Source organism: Pholis gunnellus (assembly GCF_910591455.1).
Source record: "Pholis gunnellus genome assembly, chromosome: 21".
NCBI lineage: Eukaryota > Metazoa > Chordata > Actinopteri > Perciformes > Pholidae > Pholis > Pholis gunnellus.
The window spans coordinates 5,620,273-5,641,334 of record NC_136548.1 but is presented as its reverse complement, the minus strand read 5'-3'; the positions used below and the strand labels follow the sequence as shown (position 1 = coordinate 5,641,334).

The following is a 21,062-nucleotide window of genomic DNA, read 5'->3' as shown; positions in this document are numbered from 1 at the left end:
AGTTAGTCGATAAAATATTGAAAATGCCAGAAAGGTGTGAAGGCAGCACTGTTTTGTGTTTTCATTTGCTAGTTTTAAATGGTAATCCCATAGTTTTTTGTCTTTGTTTGGCATTCATGCAGCTGGAATCCTTGGAGGTCGGAAATTAGAAATGTCCTGTCTAGAACGCAGCGTAAGTGCTCACAGACCCCAGTAATGTGCAATGTGTGCACGGGCAGAGTGCGCGCAGGTAGCCAGCCACAAATACGAGATTATTATTATCATTTTCTTTTTTTTGTCAGAGCATTTTAATTATTGATTGCTGTCGGAATGTAAAGAGAATTTCAACAAATACAATTTGAAGAAGAATACCAACTCTAGCTTTAATATGGTACAAACTACTGACAGATATCATTATATATAATAGTGTACAACATCCCGTCCACATACGTTTGTTTACTTTTGGTCTGAAATTGTGTTTTTGGGTTCAGTCTCTTGGTTCCAATCAAATCTAAAAGCTGCAACATACAATGATATCTTAGACAATAGCATGCTTCAAACTTTGTGAACATGTCTAATGCATTTTTTCTGCATCTACACAAGAACACAACGGATTGATTCTGAAATTAAGCAGCCATTTGGACGATTACATGCATTTTAGTCCGTTTTGCTATGTCGGACAACAAACGATCGGCGAATGATGGCTACTGGGTGTCAATCTGCCACCCTGCACAGCATCACATGCGTGTATGTGCTCTCCCACACTCACACACATGCCGACTTAACACTCATCTCTAACACAGCCTCAATTCCCACCTGTTATCCGTCATCACCTTGGGTACTCATTAGCAACAGCCGCCTCGGCAGCCGTTGCAACATCGTGCTGCTAATAAACAACAAACAGTGTCAACAGTTACAGATTTATTACCGCCAGTACGCAGTTAAATGAGTCCTGGACTAAAGCGCCAGCGACTCATGCCGGCTGCAGTTACCTTGACAACACTGGAACATTGAATCAGCGAAATGAGACCGGCTCAGGTGACCTTGCCTGACAACAGACAGCGGCGAGACAAAGGTGGTGGATCCACTCATACCGTTCACATAGCGATTGCACTCTTTCGAGCTTTTTTTACTCCTTTTATGTGCATTTCTAAATTTGCCTTGTGTCCTATTGACACTGATGATAAAATATGAATCAATTTGATTTGTCTCTCCGTCTCTTTTTTTGTTCTAGCTGCTTTTTTTTGGCTTATCTTTCTTTTTTAGCTCAACATACAGTAGATCCATTTAAGCTGCGCGAATCAATACTTTCATATTGACTATGGACCAAAGGACTTTCTGTATTGTGAACGGGGGTTCAAAAGAGGAACAGAATTATCACCAAACTCTGGTGGAGACCAGACCAGAGCTAAAAGGACAGCAAGCAGCCAGAAACACCACTCCAAATGATACCACGGTTGCATCACACGTGCACTGCAACCCTGAACTTATATAGACATTACCCGGAGGAGCTGAATGTGAGAACTCAAATGTCCGATTCAGTTAGACCGGACATTTTAAGCAAACTTTACCCTGCCAGCTCTACAGTAGAGGATTCAAAGCCAGCGAGTGAGTGTCGATGAAATTTCTGTCATGCGGCAAAACCGTAAGAAAACGAACACCCGAGGGTGAAGAAGAAGGGTAATTTAGACGAAGACGCCAACAAAAATGTCGAAACTGAGAGACCACGAGATTTACGGACTTCTGTTGAGAAGGGAACTGTCGGACAAATTCAAGGAATGGCAAGAGACTCGATTGTTAATGACCAAATTACAAACCGGCTACGCGACCGCAGTGTTTTTGCCTCGTGTTCTGCCTCCTGTACGCTCTACCCAGACGGCAATCTTTGCCTCAAACAAACGGAGTATTTCCAGTAGGTGAGAACGCGTCTCACGCAGACAATCTCCTGTTGCGTGCTACATGACGAAGCACGATTGCTCTCTTTTCAGATGCGCTTTCACTTTCAGTCAGTGACCCCAACCCCCAATTGCCAGCAACCTGGGAGCTGCCAGGTGTAATCAGAGTGTTGCACTGTTGGCCGCTGAGCAGCTCTAGGGCTCAAGAGTCATGTTTAAGGTCATTGCTCATAGGATCCTCTCCTCTTCATTGTTCAAACCAGTGGAATGTTCACGCTGCTTGCCCGCAGTTGTTATTCTGTAAACTTAAAGTTGGTGCTGCCGAGAGTTTTACTGCAGCGACACAAAATCAGTACCCGAACACAAAAAAACTCACCAGACCAGCTTAAAAAATAGGGGACAATGTAGGGACAATAAATTACTCTGGGATTGTTTTTTGACAACCCCTCATCTATTGTGGTTAGTCTGGCAGTTGAAGCCACTGATTGCTGACATTATCAGCCGTAGAGAAGCTAATGGTCCGTTACACGGCCTGGACGATGCTGCCGCACATTCTGCCAGTCACATCCAGACAGGGTCAGATGGATTTGAACACACACGTTAATGACGTTTAGAGAAGAGGGATAGCAAAGAGACTGCGGGGGAGGAAAGGTGAGGCAGGAAGACAGGATTTAGGCGGCGGGAGCAAAATCAGGAGAAGCTGAGGCTATTAAAGGGAGACGGTGAGCAGTGGGGGGTGACCATGAGAGGGAAGAGATCGGGGCGAAAGAGAGAGGAGGGATACTGAAGGAGGAGGAAGGGATCAGCGCTGTAACTACTCGAGTGACCCAAAACTGATCTCTAAAGTCGTATACAGAAAAATACCAGGGAAGGAACCTCACTGACTGCACCGATAAACTGTCCAACGACAGAGCCAATAAACCAGTGCCAACTAATTATTTCAGCCTGGCATGAATATCTACTAATTATGGTTAGCACAAAGCACTCCTATATCTATCCCTTGAAGGGGACAGCAGCTGGACAAAGCTTGGGCCATGCTGTTGCTGAAGGCCCATTTGTTCACTTTGGGGTCTTGTATTGTCCCCAACTCAAAAGTCTTTTTTTCTCGCCTTTTGTGTTCCATTTTCTCCATCTTGGTGTCCAAAGTAAACACGCAGATGTAACGGTGGCTTGCGGATTTCTACTGTTCCTAACTACCGTCTTAAATGCCTGATCGCTCATTAGTACGTGGTACTGCTCTGAAAACATTTAATTCAACAATAATCACAGTCTTTTGAGCCAATACATAGAATTTGAAAACGCGCCTCCTCAATGTAAATTTGCAATTTAATGAACTCATTTTGTAAAGTCACAGCTCAATGTGGGCATGACCAAGTCAGATTTAAGCAATACAACACAATACCTGCCGGCACTAACCTCATTCAATACCACACGAGCAAAAAATAACATGATGAGTAACAAATGAGGGAAATCCTCCATAGCAAGAACGTTCTGCTCGTCTGCTCCTCCACATGAGGAGATGATGTACATGCTCACTTGGCAAAGACAGTTGTAGCTTGTGACATTAATAATGGCCCCATTCCATTCATGTGTGCCAGCTCTGGAGCCTGGTATAGTGTATGCAGGCCCACTTATTACTGGCACACCTAAATGGAACATGATTAATGTTCTTGGACCGTGGTCCTGCCTGACGCCCACTGCTACTATCATTATAATTAGTGGTCTCATTGCTATTGCCGATACCATTACTGCCTTTGTTAGCATTGTTATTCTATTATATCCACTTCTGCTGTTATCATTAGTAGTCATAATTTAGTTTTGTTTCTTTTTGTTGGTTGGTTGGTGGGATTAGAGTCAGCGCTAGTTTTCTTTGTTGGTTGGTTGGGGAGACCAGGGGAAAAAGGTTTGTTTATTTGGTTGGTGGGCCCAAATTTTGTGTCTCGTTTCTTTTTGTTGGTCCATTGGTGGGATTAGAGTTACAGGTTTGTGTTGCCTAGTTGTTGAGATTCAGGCTACAATTCCTTTTTTGATTGTTTGGTGGGATTAGGGTTACAGTTTAATACTGCTGATTGGTGGGATAAAGGTTAGAGTATTATTTGATTGGTGGTTTGGTGCTATAGGGGTTTCAGCCCTGTTTGGTTCTTTGGCGGGACAAAGAAGAGAGTTTTATTGAGCTGTTTTTTTGTTGAGATAAGGGTTTCAGTTTTACTAGGTTGTTTCTTTGATGGGATTAGGGTAACAGTTTTATTCAGTCGACTTTTGGTGGAATTTGTGTAACAATTTTATTTGGTTGGTTGTTTGGTAAAATTAAGGATAGAGTTGTGTTTGTGTTTTTGAGAAAATACTTGAGAAAATAAAATGAAATACAACAGAAGTATGGATTGCAGCAATAGAACTAACAGCATAAGAAAGTTGAAGAGATCAAGAAACAAACACAGGGAGAGCATGAGAGAAAATGTTCTATCCCCAAAAACAGATGGTGACAGCAAAGGAGGGAGTGTGAAGATCAGATATGGACAGAGCTGACAGGACACCCTGTCCTCCCGCTGTGATGAATGATGGATACAGATTTTCATGAATATGAATGCATAAAAAAGCATCAGAAGCAAGGGAGCAGATGAACTTGACTATTCTGAGATACAAGGTGTACTTAATTGGGATGAACCTGGAAATGCAAACTTTGAAACATTTCCTTTTGGAAGCAGTGTTGACTTTTGTGACTTGGCTGTTAACTTTCGTAAGATTAAACATTGAACAGAGAGCTGAAGCCCCTGGAGCTGAACATTTTGTTCGACTTTACTTTCATTGCAAAATGTATCAGGGTCTTTGTTTCTGATCTAATTGAAAGACCAAACCTGTCTGGGGTTTCTTTCCATATTGTCAGATCTACTAGTGCCGGCGTGGAAGATTTAAACACCACATCATTTTAACAACAATAGGTTTTTGATATGTCTACCACTCTCCTGCGTGAGGTAAAAGGGACAGGTGTATTCCAGTACTCTAAACACAACAGGAAGTTAGTTATTGTAGTTAGTCCCCCTGGTTTGGACTGCGCATCTACGTGGTCAACTGTGACACAGCTTATTGAGGAAATGGACCTAAACTTAACGTCCAACTGCTACAATCTGCATTCTGAATAAACAACAGTAAATCTGCTTAGAAATCATAGAAAAAAAGACACTCCTTTTAACTCCAGAACTTGCCTGAAACTCATCATGTGTTTAACTTTTCTTCGGTATCAAAGTCATTGATAATAATGTACATCAATGGGTAGGCCTACATTTAGGCATATTTCTAATGGTGCCAATTTGCCAAAATCGAAATAAATATCAGCTAAATAGAAGTTGTAGCCCACAGCTAACTCACTGACTTTGTACTAACATTAAAGCTACGGTTGGTAACAATAATAAAAAAAATTATATTTGCTCAAACTGTCACTATATCCTGTCAGTAGACATGAGATGGATAATTTGTAAAAAAAATCTGGTTCCTCTGCCTCCTTTAGTGCTCTTAAAAGCATTTGTAAGATTCCACCGCACCCGAAGGAAAACAACCAATCTGAGCCGAGGAGTCTCTAGAGCACCTGTCAATCACTGCTCGCGGAGCACGTGACCTTCGATCAAACTATCAACGTAGGCAGTGCTGATCAAATCTCAATCAAGATTCTGTTACTGCACAGAGACACATCTTAGTGCACTGTTTAGCTGTAAAATTAGAAAGTTTGCTCCTGTCAGTGGGCGGTGCTTGGTTTTCAACATGGTGGCCAGGTCACAAACTTTCTCAATTTACCCCGAAATAGGTTTCTGAATACATTCGAGGCAATGAGGTAAACAGAATCTTGATGTGTAAAGCTGAGTTTCTACTCGCCGTAGTGAGGCCGGCGCGAGGGGTGCGTAGCCTCCCTAAGCGGTCGCTGTGCTTGGTTGGTTAACTTGCAGCGAGCAATCACATGACTGTCACAAATAGTTCACTGATAAAAACACTATTTACATGTCTAGGAATTTTACAACGAAGGCCAATTTGCTTAGAAACAGGTGGTCTTAAAAATCTTAATTTGAGTATATATTTTTCCAGCCAAGGATATTCAACCTTTGTTTCTTTATAAAGCACGTAATACTTGAATAATTTTCTTTACAGCGCTTGTACAAAGGCAATTAAGCAAACAATGGTTAATTTTCACAGGTTAATTGTCTGACAAACTACTTTCAGAATATAGAGTGACAGTTTGAGCAAATAGGACAAAATGCTACTTTGATTGAAGTTGCTTCAACAATATCCTTTCCACAGCAATGTCAATTACCCACCAAGAGCTACAGCCTTGAATGTGATTAAAAACACCACCTCGTTGTATTCATTAACCGGTGGCCTCTTTCAGTAGTGTTCATGTCATGAAATGTCATGTAAAGTCACACGAAAGCCGAGAAAGGGCAAACTTCAAGAAGGTAAACAACGGCAGAATGCCGCCATAATAACAATGCTGCATCACCAAAAAGTAATGTGTCAGTTTTGTCCTCCTGCTTCTGTTGTTGTAGCAACAGCAGAGGTAAAGAAATATACATAAGACAGGACACAAGAAAAAGTGTTATGAATCTATGACATGTCATTTTACACTTTCTATCTTGTCTTGAGATGCACACAGGAGCCGCAGTGGGAGAACAAGATGCAACACTTTAAGGGGCAAAAAAAAAAAGAACTCAGAAAGAAGCTGACAGATACACAGCCCTGATATATTATCCCTTCATAAAGTTGTGACGTAGACATGGTCTGTTTACGCATCCAGCAGACACACACACAGAGAGAGAGAGAGAGAGAGAGAGAGAGAGAGAGAGAGAGAGAGAGAGAGAGAGAGAGAGACAGTCAACAGCAAAACTTGTATCTTTAATTATCCATTGTTGCCAGGCAACTGTCTGACCCTGATCATGACACACAAACACACACACACACACACACACACGACTTTGGGGCCATTACATTGACTTGCGTTCACTTCCTGGACACTTACCCAAACCCGCACCCCGACCTTTAACCAAGTCTTCACAATAAAATGTAACGATGTACGTTATGAGGATGTGCATTTTGACCCCATAAGCAAGGAAAGTCCCCACACTGTAATGTGGAAACAGATTTAGGCCCCACGAGATGGGTAAAACACGCCTTCACATACACACACACACACACACACACACACACACAATGAACTGTGCCACATTGATGAGGCTACACACACCTCCAACGAGAAATAAAACAAAACGTCTTCTTAAAAACTAATATTGTAAGCAGCGAGAGATAAACGGAGACAATGTGTTACAACGCTGGATGTATAAAGATAACTGGATACAGTGTTGGAGGCAGAGCCGTGTTCATTCCCATGGTGCCCGGTGGCACATGAAGCAAAAGAAGTTCCACTTCCCAGCACAACATTACCAGAATCCTTCACATCCATGGGCCCAGAGAGCATGCACACTAGAGTATCCTTTGACCCCGCCTCCCAGCTAATGGTCCTCATTAACATGAACAGAGGAAGGAAAAGACCTCAGCATTTCGTGCATTTTACAACTATAAACACTTTATGATTTAAATAAGGGCTATTCAAGTGTTTGTACTAGGAAGTTGATTTACAAAAATGACCCTATGACCACTGTTTTACAGACGTCTCTTTCTCAATATAAGTCTGTGGAGAAAAAAAGTATTTTTAGGCCCCATGGCATCACCTGATGACATGTAAATCGAAATTCCACAATTTGGCCACGATGTAAAATTGGCTTCACAGCCTGGCGCTCGCCCTGAGGGCTTGGCTACAACAAGTTGCACCAGAGACCATCGATCCAGCAAGGCTTCAAAATGACACACACTCTTACTTTCATGTCTCCTCGGGTACATCTCCGCCATCAATATCAATTCATCTTGTATATTCCTCCATACTTTGTGTTCAGTGGCAATTTGGTCAGTTGGCTTTCTATTCTTCTCCTTTTTTGGTTGTAGCTGTATATGAATCTACTAACCTTGTATCAACCCGTTTAAAATGGCAATCTATCCATCTGCTTATCACTCACCACAGCAGAGTACGGCGTGACCATGTATTCATGACTATGTGCTGCTTCCATTTTGAATATTTTAATCTATTTGAATGCACTTCCTGTTTGTCATGTCTTCGCCTGTACCCTACTAAATCTAACCTTATTGCACATCATGAAGTAATCTGCATTGGAAGACATGAACATATATAAACTAAGAACAGCAGAGAGGAACTGATCGAGCACAACAGAACGCCTGACGTCATCTGCGGTCTGCGTCACCAGATCTGGTCCTGGATTTTATTGTATCTTTACAGGAGAATTATTTTCCTTTGGTGCTTCTGAAATGTCCATCTGCTGCATATTCCTGCCGGCCTTACCGTCCATCTGTCGCTAACTCTGTATTCCTACTCAATTCTTACTCTGACTGTGTCTTCATCCAGATAAAAAAAACACAAAATAGTAAATTAGTGAGCACAGAAACACACCGACACGAAAGGAAAAGACTGGCAGTCACAATTACTATGTGGCAACAGGTCTGTAAAGGTTGACTTAATTTCATGTTCTTTGAAGACCAAAAGGATTTTTATTTCATTGGCGCTTAACCTTTTAACCTCTAAGCCTATTTTGAGGCCTCTGCTCGAAGATTTCATACCCATACTCAAAGGGGCTTATCTCTCTAACTACAAGGTCTATTTGAATAATTTCAATGGAATAATAACACTAACACTTGTGATAGTTTGTTAATATGTGTACATATCAGTGTATATGTTACTGGTAAATGCTGAATGAATATAACACAGCTCAAATTGAAAATGTTCAGGTTCGCATGGGAAAAAAAGCACTTTTGTCTTTGAAATAATGCATCAGTAAGCCTAAAACTCTCCACAATCATAGCACAACATGTCAGCAGTCCTTTTTAAAAAAGAATTGGCTTTGATAAAGTGAAGCAGGTCAAGCCAAAATTCTGAATTTTCCGAATTTTGGAACCAGGTTTCCAGCTGTTCTATTCTAATTTTATATACTATATAACTATATATTTCACTTGTTTTATCACTAATAGGGTTCAATCTATCTAATACAGCAGTTTGGCATCATTTTAGAATCATTTTTGACCTCTCAGGGGCCTGATTTATGTGTTTTATGTGAGTTTTTCGTCGCTCCCTGCCTATGATTGGTTGATTTGCACATGTGATACGTCTAAGAATGCGGAAATGAGTGTAGAATGCAGTGGGCCAGTCAGTCAGGTGATTGGCAGACTTTTTAGCCACTAAAACTCCAAAAGAGTTGTGCAACAGACCGAGCGTCGATATGATTCGCTGAAAAGTAAAAGGAGGACTATCTATACATAAATGCATGGATTATCTCTATTTTACTCTCAAACGAAAGAGAGGGACCGGCGCATATGTAGCGAAAGGATTTAAGCGGATTTACAGAGTTTTTCATCCAGAAAATCAGCTCAAGGTACGGTGCGTTTCAAATGTTTTGCTCTGTGGTTGGTTGATCTTGTGTGTGTTCCACGGTGTAACGTTTGAATGATTTGAAGGAGATAAATATGGAAGATATCTGCGGATTCAGGGTGGAATTCTCATGCTTGCTAAGCTATCGTTCGGCCATGACGGTCTCCTTTTTTGTGATGATATCTGCATTCGGAGTGCATAGCTCGCTGTAGCTTGCCGAAAAATATGTGGTATTGTGCTAGAACTTGGTAGTTTATATATTACTTTGTGTATACTTGTGTTTTGAGTGAGTAAAATGACTTTTTTGTATTTTTTCTCAGAATCTCGTCGTTAAGTAGGTATATAGCATGTGGGTAAAATTCATTATATTCGTTTCGGAAAAGTGATTTATATGACGCTCTTCTTCGCTCTTTACTCTTTGCGAGAGTGTTTTGTGTTTGTACGAGTAAACCATGACAGTGTGAAACTGAATGCAATTCAGCCATCACTCCTTTTATTATTTACATTTGTGCTTTTCCTACTGGGGCTTGTCAAAATATTTTCTGTGCCATGATGACTCTACTGGGCCCCGTGCAGGCTGTTCTCAAACACTGTGCGTAGGTATACCAACGAAAATGTATTCCCCGTAATTTGTATATAATCAACATAACCTATCCTTATAATTGAGGTAATCTGGACCCAGGACAGGTGACGTCGTACAAAGAGTGACAAAGTCTGCGTAGGAAGGAGGTGGGGGTTGGGTTAGTGGGTCTAAAAACACAGGACTCTCACCCAGGAGACCGCAGTTTGTGTCCCGTGTGAAACCAGAAGTCAACGTATTTCTCACGTAACTTCCATCTATAAGTAACGCCACTTCCGAAGTCACTTTCAACCCAAACCGCGATCTTTTTCCAAAACCTGGCAATGTAGTTTTGTCGCCTAACAGGTTATACGCGCTGGACATTCGGAGAAAAACGCACAAAGAGGAACAAAATCACTTAAGAATGTGATGAACTGTTGTATGAGGATACGTTGCCCCATGAAAGATGACACCATTCTCTATCCCTTGATAGGCTGCATCATCTTAATGCCATGGCCTGCTCAGTAGTCCAGCCATCATCCCTACTTAACTAGCTCTACTAGTCTTACAAATAGTTGCTAGTTTTAGAAGAAAACTTGTCACAATGTCAGTAAAAATAAAAATATTGAAAATTGAATAATAAAATGATCATAAACATACATGAACTTTAACTTCTGCATTGAACCTATCCTAAGCATTAGGAGTAGTGGGCAGCCTAGGCGCCCGGGGAGCAACTTGGGGTTCAGTGTCTCGCTCAAGGACACTTAGACACACGGCCATTAGGAGAGCAAGTTCTGCTCTTTCCTATCTTTGAAACAGTCACTCACATTCCTTCTAACCCACAGCTATTCACTTGGAACTGTCAGCAGTGTGTGCTTGTTTTTCACTCTCGTATACCGAGTTAATGAGGACAAAACTGATTTGCCAACAAATCCCCTGAAGACAACTTCCATTCGGGGCGCCTTTGGTTTCCAGCCACGCTCCTCTGCCACCAACTCTAATCTTTTCCCTCTCTCGGGGGAGTTGAAGAATCTTACCCTCTACATTGAGAAGACAGATTGAGGCTTAAACGGTCCTATATAAACATAATCTCTGTCCTTAGGAATAAAGATCCCTCCTGCTCTTTGCCAATACCTAGGAGAATATGCTGCTTCATAAGAATCCTGATCTGGATCATTTAAATACAGCCTATGGGGCACACCATTCCTCCCAGGGGAATCTAAGCAGCAGTCACAATCATGCCGTTGATCCCTAGGCCTGAGTTGGGAAAAAATGTCTTTTAAACAGCCTACCACTGAATAAAAGGTTAGCGTTTATTGCATATTGAGATGTTAGCTGTACCAAACACATGTTATAGGTTTATTTTCCCAGTGTACGGTGGGAAGTCTAAAAAGATGCCCTTGATCCTCAGGAAAGACATTGAGGTCACACAATTGTTTTAAATGCCTGTGGCAGGATTTTCCAATATGCAATATGCAAATGTATTTCAACCTTTCACCGACCACTTTGCAATGCTGTCTTTCTGTTATATGTTTAAAGATTCCAAGCCTGGCCCAAGAAAACCTTGATGGCAACATATTGGGCTATTTCTCCAGGCTTGACAAAGCTCCTCCAGATCAACGGAAGACATCATGCCAACTTCCTCACAGTAGTTAACGTGTAAAATATGTGCACTGTCTCTGTAATTAATTCACCTCACTTTAAAAAAAAAATCGTTGTCTTTATCAATACTTCATGCAACTTGTAATAACATTCATTGGCTTTTTATTGCACTGTACAAAATAACCAATATGAGGCTCCGTAAATGTCCACCAACCGCTTGTTTCCTGTAATTAGCATTAACTGAATACCACATACATCTGATAAGAATACAGAGATAATAAAAATATGAAAACATCTGTTGATGACAGATAGATATCACTGTGTACATGTTATGGATACCTATTACTCTGTATTCCATTTACCGTTTAATTAAATACACTATCTAATCGATTGAAGCCTGGCTGATGGAAAATTGATTTATGATATCATCTTTCTGTTTTCGTTGATTGCTTTCCATCAGCAAGGCTGTCCAAATAATTGTCATTACTGAGAATGCCTCTGGCTTTCTCAAAGATACTAATTATATAATCTGAGATTGACGAAACTCTCACCGTCGGGGAAAGGCCATTTGATTTGTGCAGCTATATGAGGAAACGAGTGAGGAGAGAGAAATAAAAAAAAGAAAGAGTGGAGTTTGGATTGATTAGCTTCTCAGCGAGAACGAAATTCTATGTTGGACGACCTGCTGATTCAGTGGCGGCCAAGAAACCTGCTGAGCCGGGGAACTGTAGAGACATGGAGAGATTTCAGAAAGATTTCCGCAACTAATTAAACTGCCGCGGTTTCCATCCTCTCCAAACGTCTCAAGATTGACACACTCCAAAAAGGAATAGAAGTAAAAGTACAAAAACAAGAGCGAGCTTCTCCGTCTCGCTTTAAATCTGTGTGGCAGCCGGAGTGAGACAGGAGTATAAAAAAAACAAAAAAAAACTGGAAGGGTGCGAGAACAAGAGACATAAATAATATAGGAAGACAGATGCACATTTGGTAGAACACGAATCCCAGTCACAGAGAGTGTTACGTCTTCACCCTACAGGGAACAGCCACTTCTCCATCCCCTTCATCAAACCTTCCTCCCTCTGTCCTCTGAGGTTGAAGAGAAGATGACGCAGCGATAATGTCCCTCATCAAGAAGCAATGAGCTAGAGTGAAACGCACCGAGAGGAAATTGGAGATTAGAGAGTGCTTCTGGCAAAAATATAGTTGTTTGTCTGAATCTCAGATGAGCTGAAAAATGTCAGAGTTCTTTTGTGAACAACACTCAAGAGGAGAATTGTACCTTTCGTAGCTGGAGCTGTAGTCTGTACGGACGTTATGTGGTACCATGTTTTAACTTCAAAAGCACAATTATGTTCCTTAATTAAACAACCAAAATGTCAAATAAGAGTTCAGAGAGTATATATCCTTGGCATTTCTTTTGATTTTGTATCAGAATTTAAATTATCAAAAAGTGGTAACCGTGCTGTTGCTCTGTCGTGATTCGAATCACAAGGTATTTGTAGGGCTGAGGTTTTAGGCTGAGGTAGCTACGCTAGTCACAACTTACTTAGCTAGCTACACTAGCTAACGTCCACTTTCCGAGTGAAAGCTAGTTAGCCTAGCTTGCTAGCTTCCACTCTCTTAACGGAACAGCGCGACGTGTCCTCCCAAATATGAAATGTTGAGAAAGTACAGACAGCGTGATGAGCCAACAGTAATGGGGCTCGCTGAAAGCGTAACACTGTTTTAGCAAATACATACAAACACAATTTTATCATGAAAGAATATGCACAAGAGCAGGAGTATTGTTATAGTCTGCTACACTTCATATTTTCTTCAAAAAAATGAGAAGAATTCAAAAATCTGTTCGAATTAAGATATTTCTCCTACTTCAAAATGGCCAAATGTGGATGCCGTTAAAGTTGTGATAATACATTAAATATTACATCTTTACTGGCAAGCATTGTAACGCATTGACACATCACTGGAACTACTGCCTGCTGGAAAAATGCCGCTGCATCTTAAATTTAAAAAACAATTGCAGCACATTTGTACCTTTAACTGTCAGAAACAATCTTAAGGTGGAGAAGTTAAGCTTTTGGCCTCACTGGGGCCCATTATGTGCTGTCATCAAAAATGTGCTTCAGGTTACGATAAGTACTCCTGTCTCTGGTGTGATTGTGTGGTGAGCTGCTTATTTGTCAACTGTATGATTGTAGTATAACAAGGTTCACGCTGTGGTTCTGATGTGATCAGATTTTACACTTTCAAAAGTATGCAGTAAAACACTCATTTACTTTTACGTCATCTCAGAAAAGAGAGACGAGTGCACGAGTGCAAGTAGGTTGTGTGATACACAGTAAATATACCGAGTGACAGCTGCTATAACTTGCCAAAAAAAGTTCCGATAAAAGGCAAAGAAGGAGACTGCCAGTCCTTAAAAAATGGATGGATGTAAACAAATTAGAATAAAAATTCTTCCAAAAATCGGCTCTGCAAATATTTTCTGAGGAAGGAAATGCATTCAAGCCCAAAAGAGATGTACACAATGTTCTTTGGTGAGATAAACTGGGAGATTGGTGCATCCCTTATGACATTTGACCACGAGCCTAACTCAAACCTCTGATAAACAAATGTCTTACCAACATTTCAGCTAATCAAAATGTTCAGAGAACATCACCTCCTGAAGAGAACTAATCCAGCCACAACATAACATTGTCCGTTGGACCTTTTCAGCATTATCTACCACAAGTACCCCATCTACCTATACAGCACTTTTAATTAGAAGGAATCCTCATTATCTACACTCCCCAAGGTCCGTCAAAACAAAGTGTGTATGCAAGCAGGTCAGCAAGAGTAATTATTTGGCTTCTAAATACTGGGATTCTGCTGCATGAGCTCTTTTTCTTTTTGTGTTGCTCTTTTCAGAACTTTTAAAGAGCAAATCCATAGGCGTCCTTGATAAGCTGATGAGGGCGGAGAGGGAGTTCATTCGTTGCATAGCTTGCACACAGATTTACAAATTTAGCGGGAAATCGTTCCTTTCAAGTCTTTTCAGTGTGCGGGAGCACTTTCCGCTTCATCTCGTCAGAATAATTCCAGAAAACCGTACGTTCAGATATATGATGTGGTTGGTAAAAATCATTAAGACTTCCCTCTGATCACAACTATGCCATCGCCTCCTTCTCATTATAAAAGATAGGTCATGCAGTTGGCTGCAATATTTGGCCCAAGGCCTGAAAAAAAAAAAAAAAAAACATGATAAAAATGAAAAGATGAATTATTGAATTACGCTAGGTGGCACACCGAGTAATATGGAGATTCATATTCTGCACAGTATTTTCTGCTTAGCATGCAGTGAGAAATTCAAATCAAATCCCATTTGTCATTTTATAGTCCATTGCAAAATTCAGTCTGAAGACCTAAATAAACAGAACGCCTAAAGGCACACTTTGATTCCTCCTAATGCCGACTGAAATATTTAAGACGCCGTGCATTAAGTATGAGAAGGAACTGGAATGGTTTTGAGCGTGCACGTGTGAATACATGACTCTTTGAGTGGGTACATGCTCGCAAGCCGCTTCTTGCCACTCCAAATAGCTGGAGAGCAGCAAGAGGCAAAGCCCCGATCTATTGACACATGCTTCATTATTGTTCATCGTCATAAAATATTGATATTGGGAATCACAAACAGATCCTGATCCAGATTCTGCATGTCACTATATTTTGCTGCAATAAAACACTATACATTGTTTTTCTATTTCAATCGGATGATAGTATGTTTGAAATTATGATTTTTTTTCCTGTACACACATATACATATACATATATATATATATATATATATATATATATGTGTGTGTATACAGTACATATATACATATTTAAATATGTTTATTATTATTTATTTTTTATTTTATATATTTAAATACGCGAGTATGTTCGTATGTACATATATATATATATATATATATATATATATATATATATATATATATATATATATATATATATAAATAAATAAAAGCTTCTCTATTAAACATTCAAAGGCACAATATAGCTGCAAACAACCATTTAATATGTAAAGATATAGCCGTCACAGAAGCGTAGCGCCAACCCTCTGGCCCCCCTCCCCCCCAGGTAAACCCCGTTATCTCTGCCAGCACTGTTGCCATTGTTTGCCAACGCTGTTAGCACCATAAGCTGCGAGCAGCCTGTTCAGCCGGCGGGCTATAGAAATGCTCCCCATTGTGCGTTGAGCCCCTTAAACCATCTACATTTTAACACTTCTGCTTGCTCCAACACTCACCTGTCAATAAAAGCTGACTTTTTTTGTTTTTTACATTTCTGCTCCAAGTGAACAACGTTGATGTTTTTTTTAGTCTCCTTGTTTCATTGATTTTGCTGAAGAGGACTTCTAAGAGCTCTTTTCTAAGAACAGAAAATCAGATGTCTGTCTTAGCAGTGAAAATGTAATTTTATTCTAGTTTTAACGACGAACATCCTGCTGAGTAGATCAAATTAAGGGAAAAAGAAGGCAATACATACCATCCACATTCATATACCACACATCGGGAGGTCTAAAAGGATGGAACTTTTGGCTCGTTAATCTTCTGTGATGGCAGAAAAAGCAGTGACTGCTGCTTTACAGAGAAGCCTTTGAAACCAACAGGGCACTTGAAAAGGAGGACAGGAGGAAATGACCCCAAAATTAATCAAGTATCGAAGAGAGCCAGCAACCACCAATCATCTTAAAAGGCAGAAACATGAAGACATTGAAAGATTGAGAGTAATTAGTGTGAGTTCATGGAAGTGGTCAATACGAATATTAATTTGATTGCTTTCAAGATGGGTTCTTATGCAACAGATGTATGGAATTGAAGTGTTTGAGAGAGAAGCCTGACGAAGATGAACGACATCCGGCAAAGTCAATCTGAAGTTTGGAGGTCTCATTTGAAGTCTCATTTTTATTAATTTCTGGATAGCTTAATATGGATCTAGTCTCACGTGACCTCTTTCCAGCCAATCAGGCTGGGTGCATAGCTTTGATGTGGATGAACCCAACTCGTGAGCACAGCTGTTGCTCTTTCTCTCCTGTCTTGTAATTCAATCTTTAAATGGCAGGATAGTAGGCTTAAAACATATAACTCCTCCACGCATCATAGCTAACTCATGTAGGTAGATTTGTCATTTAAATACGTGTTTTGTAAAATTACACATTTACGCCTATATGTTCTCATGGTTTTGACTTGCGTTGGAGAATTTCACTTAAAATACGATAATAATTTTAAGCCTGTGGGGAGGGATAACATTTCCCATCTGGCAACATTGGGCGGTGTATATTGCATTTCGTCATCTCTTACCCATTTCCTCTGCTAAGAAACTAACTCAACACCCGAACACAGACCGTGAACATCTACACCGAGTCTAACACAAACTGCATAAAGGCCAATTCTGAACAGTTCCAGCACCCTGCACTAAGCAGTGCAGCACCTAATGCAATATCATCTTGTCACATTTCTCCTCGTCTCTGGTGAAGGAGTGAGGATTCCGCCTCGTCAATTTACGTTTTTGTTTCAAACCCCCTCCCCCAAACAGCAACTGGTCCATCATAGCTTAGCAAACGCAACTAGGCCCAGCAGGCCTGTTGAGCTTTGGATTTCTCCACATGTTGGTGAACCGGTGTGCAGTTAGAGAATCTCTCTGTATGTAAAGACTCCAGGTGGTGGTTTCTCTGTTGCCTTTCCAAAACCAGAAATGCCACCAGATTGAACAGTGCTTTAATGTTAGCTGCAAATATTAGCGTATCCGGCAAACTAGCTTACATCTTACAGGAGTATTAACCCGGTGTCACGTCCAAGGCCAGGGGCATTTCACACGAGAGTATGTTCATTTTAGGGGTTAAAGGTCAAGTTATTAGAAAGCCCTGTTTCATGATCGCACAATCGCTGTGTGATTAGTATCTCCCCACTGTGTGGAAGCTGGTCCTGGATGCTACTATATCACAGTGTATAGGCTAACAGCTGCTCCGATATGGAAAAAGGTAACGACAAAGCAACCACAGCCAAATTTGGTGTCCAAGGTATAATTTTCCCAACACATCGGTCATCCTGAAAGTCATCCCTTTGAAGAGTGAAACATGCTTTTTCGAAAAAATACCTGCGGCATTCATTTAATCTCTTACTTGTCCAGGTATGTGAGCTAACTAGTGTAGCAGGTCAAGTGCAACTCGCTGTTAGCTTCAGCTGGCTACAGATGAAAAGATATATACTGTATATATGCATGCGATTTTATTTTATTATAGGTCCACTTCTAGAATAGAGGTTTGGTCTCTACCTCTGTTGAAAATCAAGGACCCATTGTTTTTGAAAATGACTGTCCCACTTTCAACTGTATATGTGCCAAGCGAGAACCTGGCTAAGCCCCAATTTCTTCTACTGGAGATATGAATTGCAGAAGTCCTTCACAACATGGCACTTCAGCCTTTTTCTATATACATTTTTTGACGTGTAAAACTGCAGAACAGACTGAGCTACACAAACACTAGGAAATATAACTCCCTGCTTGCAAAGTGCTGTTTAAATTGCACAAACATGCCGTGACTCAGAAAGGCAATGGGGATCACATTATATACAGTATATATATATATTTGTGTGAGTTCTTTTCTGTTTGCTGTGTTGGCCGGCTCGCTTGGTACGGCCTCAGGCAAGCCACGGGGATGCAATGAATTTGCAACTGATCCGTAGAAGCGTAGTGTGAAATATATATTCAATCTGTGGACGTCAGCGCTGCAGGACATGTCTCACTTCACTGTAAACACAGAGGGCAGCTGGGATTCAAGGCCAATGCATGTGTGACAACACTCAAGCGACAGCATTCTCCGAAGGTTTTTGTCAATATTGTAATCGTAGCTTATCCGAACAATGCAATTCTGTCTGCTCGCGATTGCTGCTTCTCATTCCCCTTTTCTCTCTGAGTGCAGACTCTTTCAATTTGAACATGTTTTCATGGCTTCCTGTCTGCCTTCCTGTCTTGTCTTGTCTTGTCTTTCCGCTGAGCACCTCCAGCTGCTAACCCTGAAAATAACATCAAGGCAACTCAAGACTTCTCACCGTGCTTTCACTCAGATCTAACGTTGAGCGGCTCTACCTGACAACAGTGCTTACACCAGCGGTCTGCCAAGCCCCCCTTGAGATTTAAAAAGGAAAAATGTCATAATCCTCATTACAGAAAATCTCCAGATGAATGTCAGGTCACTGTGACAATAATGGAAATGAAGAGGAGGATTGACGTACACCGTCTCGCAGAGAAATCAACCAGCTTCCAGCTATTTTGATTAATTAGCAATGCTCAGGTTGCTATCAAACTGTCACTTGTGTCTGCATGAATTAACTTTTACACAACAGGCAGTTCTGCATGTCAGCAAGAAACGCCCAGGCGTATTTATAACGTTAATGATGGCGGCATTCCCTTTAGGTGTGCAGGTTTAAGAGCCCTGCTGTTGTGTATGCCAGCTCACTAACGTGGCTTTCCGAACACTTCATTGGAACGGAGCCATCGTTAATGCTGTTAATTCCACTTGTGCTTTTTCCTGTTGCGATCCTGTTTTCGTGCTGTGACATGCCATAATTATACTTTGCATAATTATGGGACAACATTGCTAAAGATAAAAGTAGTTTTGCATGCGGGTTCCTGCTGCTACAGTTTTCCCATCCATGCTCTCCAGCAGGGGCCCTGATGGGACACCCCTGTCAGGGTTTGGCAGCGTTGCCCTCATGCAAGTCAGTGGAGGTGTTAATGCTACGCCGAGAACATCCCAAAAGGGTCAATTATTAAGTTTTTTGTTTTGGACTCAGTAACAAAAAGAAACTTCACCATTGTTCAATTTTTAACAGTAAAACTATTTGGGAAACACTTTCTCTGATGCCCATGTCTCTAATGCTTTATATACACACTTATAATGCGTTATAAACTGCTTATAACACTGTATATTTATAGTTATAGACACAGAAGTCAGTATAACAATAATCCTTATGAAGCATTTCATGATGTAGAATCATAATACTTCATAGTTGCTGGTCACTTACTGACTTTATTTTTACAAGAATAATATTGTATTTTAATTCCCATAGTTGTAATACATTAAAAGATGTTTTATAGAGCATAATAATCATTGTTATAATGAATCATAATGTGATTATAAAACTAATATATCATTGTTTGCTTTAAGTAAAAAGTTATATTAGGTTTTGTGTGTTCTCGAGTGCGTTTTCGTATAGATTTAATGATTTTTCTTTTTCTTTTCTTAAAGCAAACAATGACCACTTCCAGTAATCTATAATCCCATTATAATGCATTATAACAGTGATAATAATATCATTATTAATCATTCTAAAAGAGTATAAATATAATACACAATGATCCTTTAAAAAAAAAGACCAGCAAAAAGTAATTAGAAATTGCTTTATAATGATTATTGTTATAAAGCATTCTGAATATTCATGAGTGCGTATAACTATAATTAAGTGTTATAAGCAGAATATAACACATTATAAGTATGTTAATAAATGCATAATAGACCTGGGTGTCTGCTTATTGTGACATGTTGAGGAAGGGATCCGACGATAAATAATCTGTGTCACATGAGGAGGTGTATCCTACTCCGTGTTCTTATGCAGCTCCACATTTAAAGTCAGCGAGGTGCAGCAACAACTCCTTCGGGTGACATAAACTATACTTGGTACGGAACAAAGGAACCAAACTACAGTGTGTTTGCACCGAGCCACTGTTGCGCTCGGATTTAATGTGCTCACTGAGAGACGGTCGGCAGGCACACAGTTTAAGAACACACTGAATATAACAGGTGAATTATAATGTCCTTGTAATTAAAATTGGAGCTGCCAGGGAGGCGAGGAAACAATTCATCTGCCACAAACAAGCAGTACTAGGTGTTAACACACAAAACACGGCCAAACACCAGCGTTTCCTATCTTTCCTCTTCAGTTAAACTGTTTTTTCTGCATTTATTTGCCCCATTATTTTCCACCATGTTGCACCCTTTCATCACGTATATGTGCCCGTGCCTGTAATCGCTCATCGTGATATAATCTTCCTCTGACTCGCTGGAAAATGAGATTGTGTGCATCAGCTCCTCGGCTGCACGGTGTCAAGAGCACAACGTGAGTCGTGTGTCTAATCTTACGGACTGAAAACTCAATCTGGGCCAACGGAAGCGTACCGGTTTTAAAGCAGTGTGTTGCTCGACATCGCAAACGTGTGCTACAGTATGTATGTGACTGAGTGGGCGCAATGTAATAAAAGAAAACAACACTGGCGAGCTATCCAGATTGAAACACCCAATTAGTATCACGGATGGACAGACGAGGAAGAAAAAGGGAAAAGAAATCAGGACAGTGGAAAGAAGCCATCAGAGAAGCTCCAGGTGAGAGTTTAGCGGTAGCCAATGCAGTCCCTCTGCATGCATTTTTAATCTGCATCAGTGTGATCTGGTGCCGAAAACCTTGCCTTGAAAGGGACTACAGTGGCTACAGCTGTTTTGATGATGTGGAATGTA

The 21,062-nt window shown here is 40.6% G+C and overlaps 1 protein-coding gene across 2 annotated transcripts in view; it reads right to left on the bottom strand.

The window, feature by feature from the left end:
• The window catches only part of slc39a11 (solute carrier family 39, member 11), a 91,324-nt gene that overhangs the window by 17,855 nt on the left and 52,407 nt on the right, over window positions 1–21,062 (bottom strand). The gene's annotated exons all lie outside the window — the stretch shown is intronic.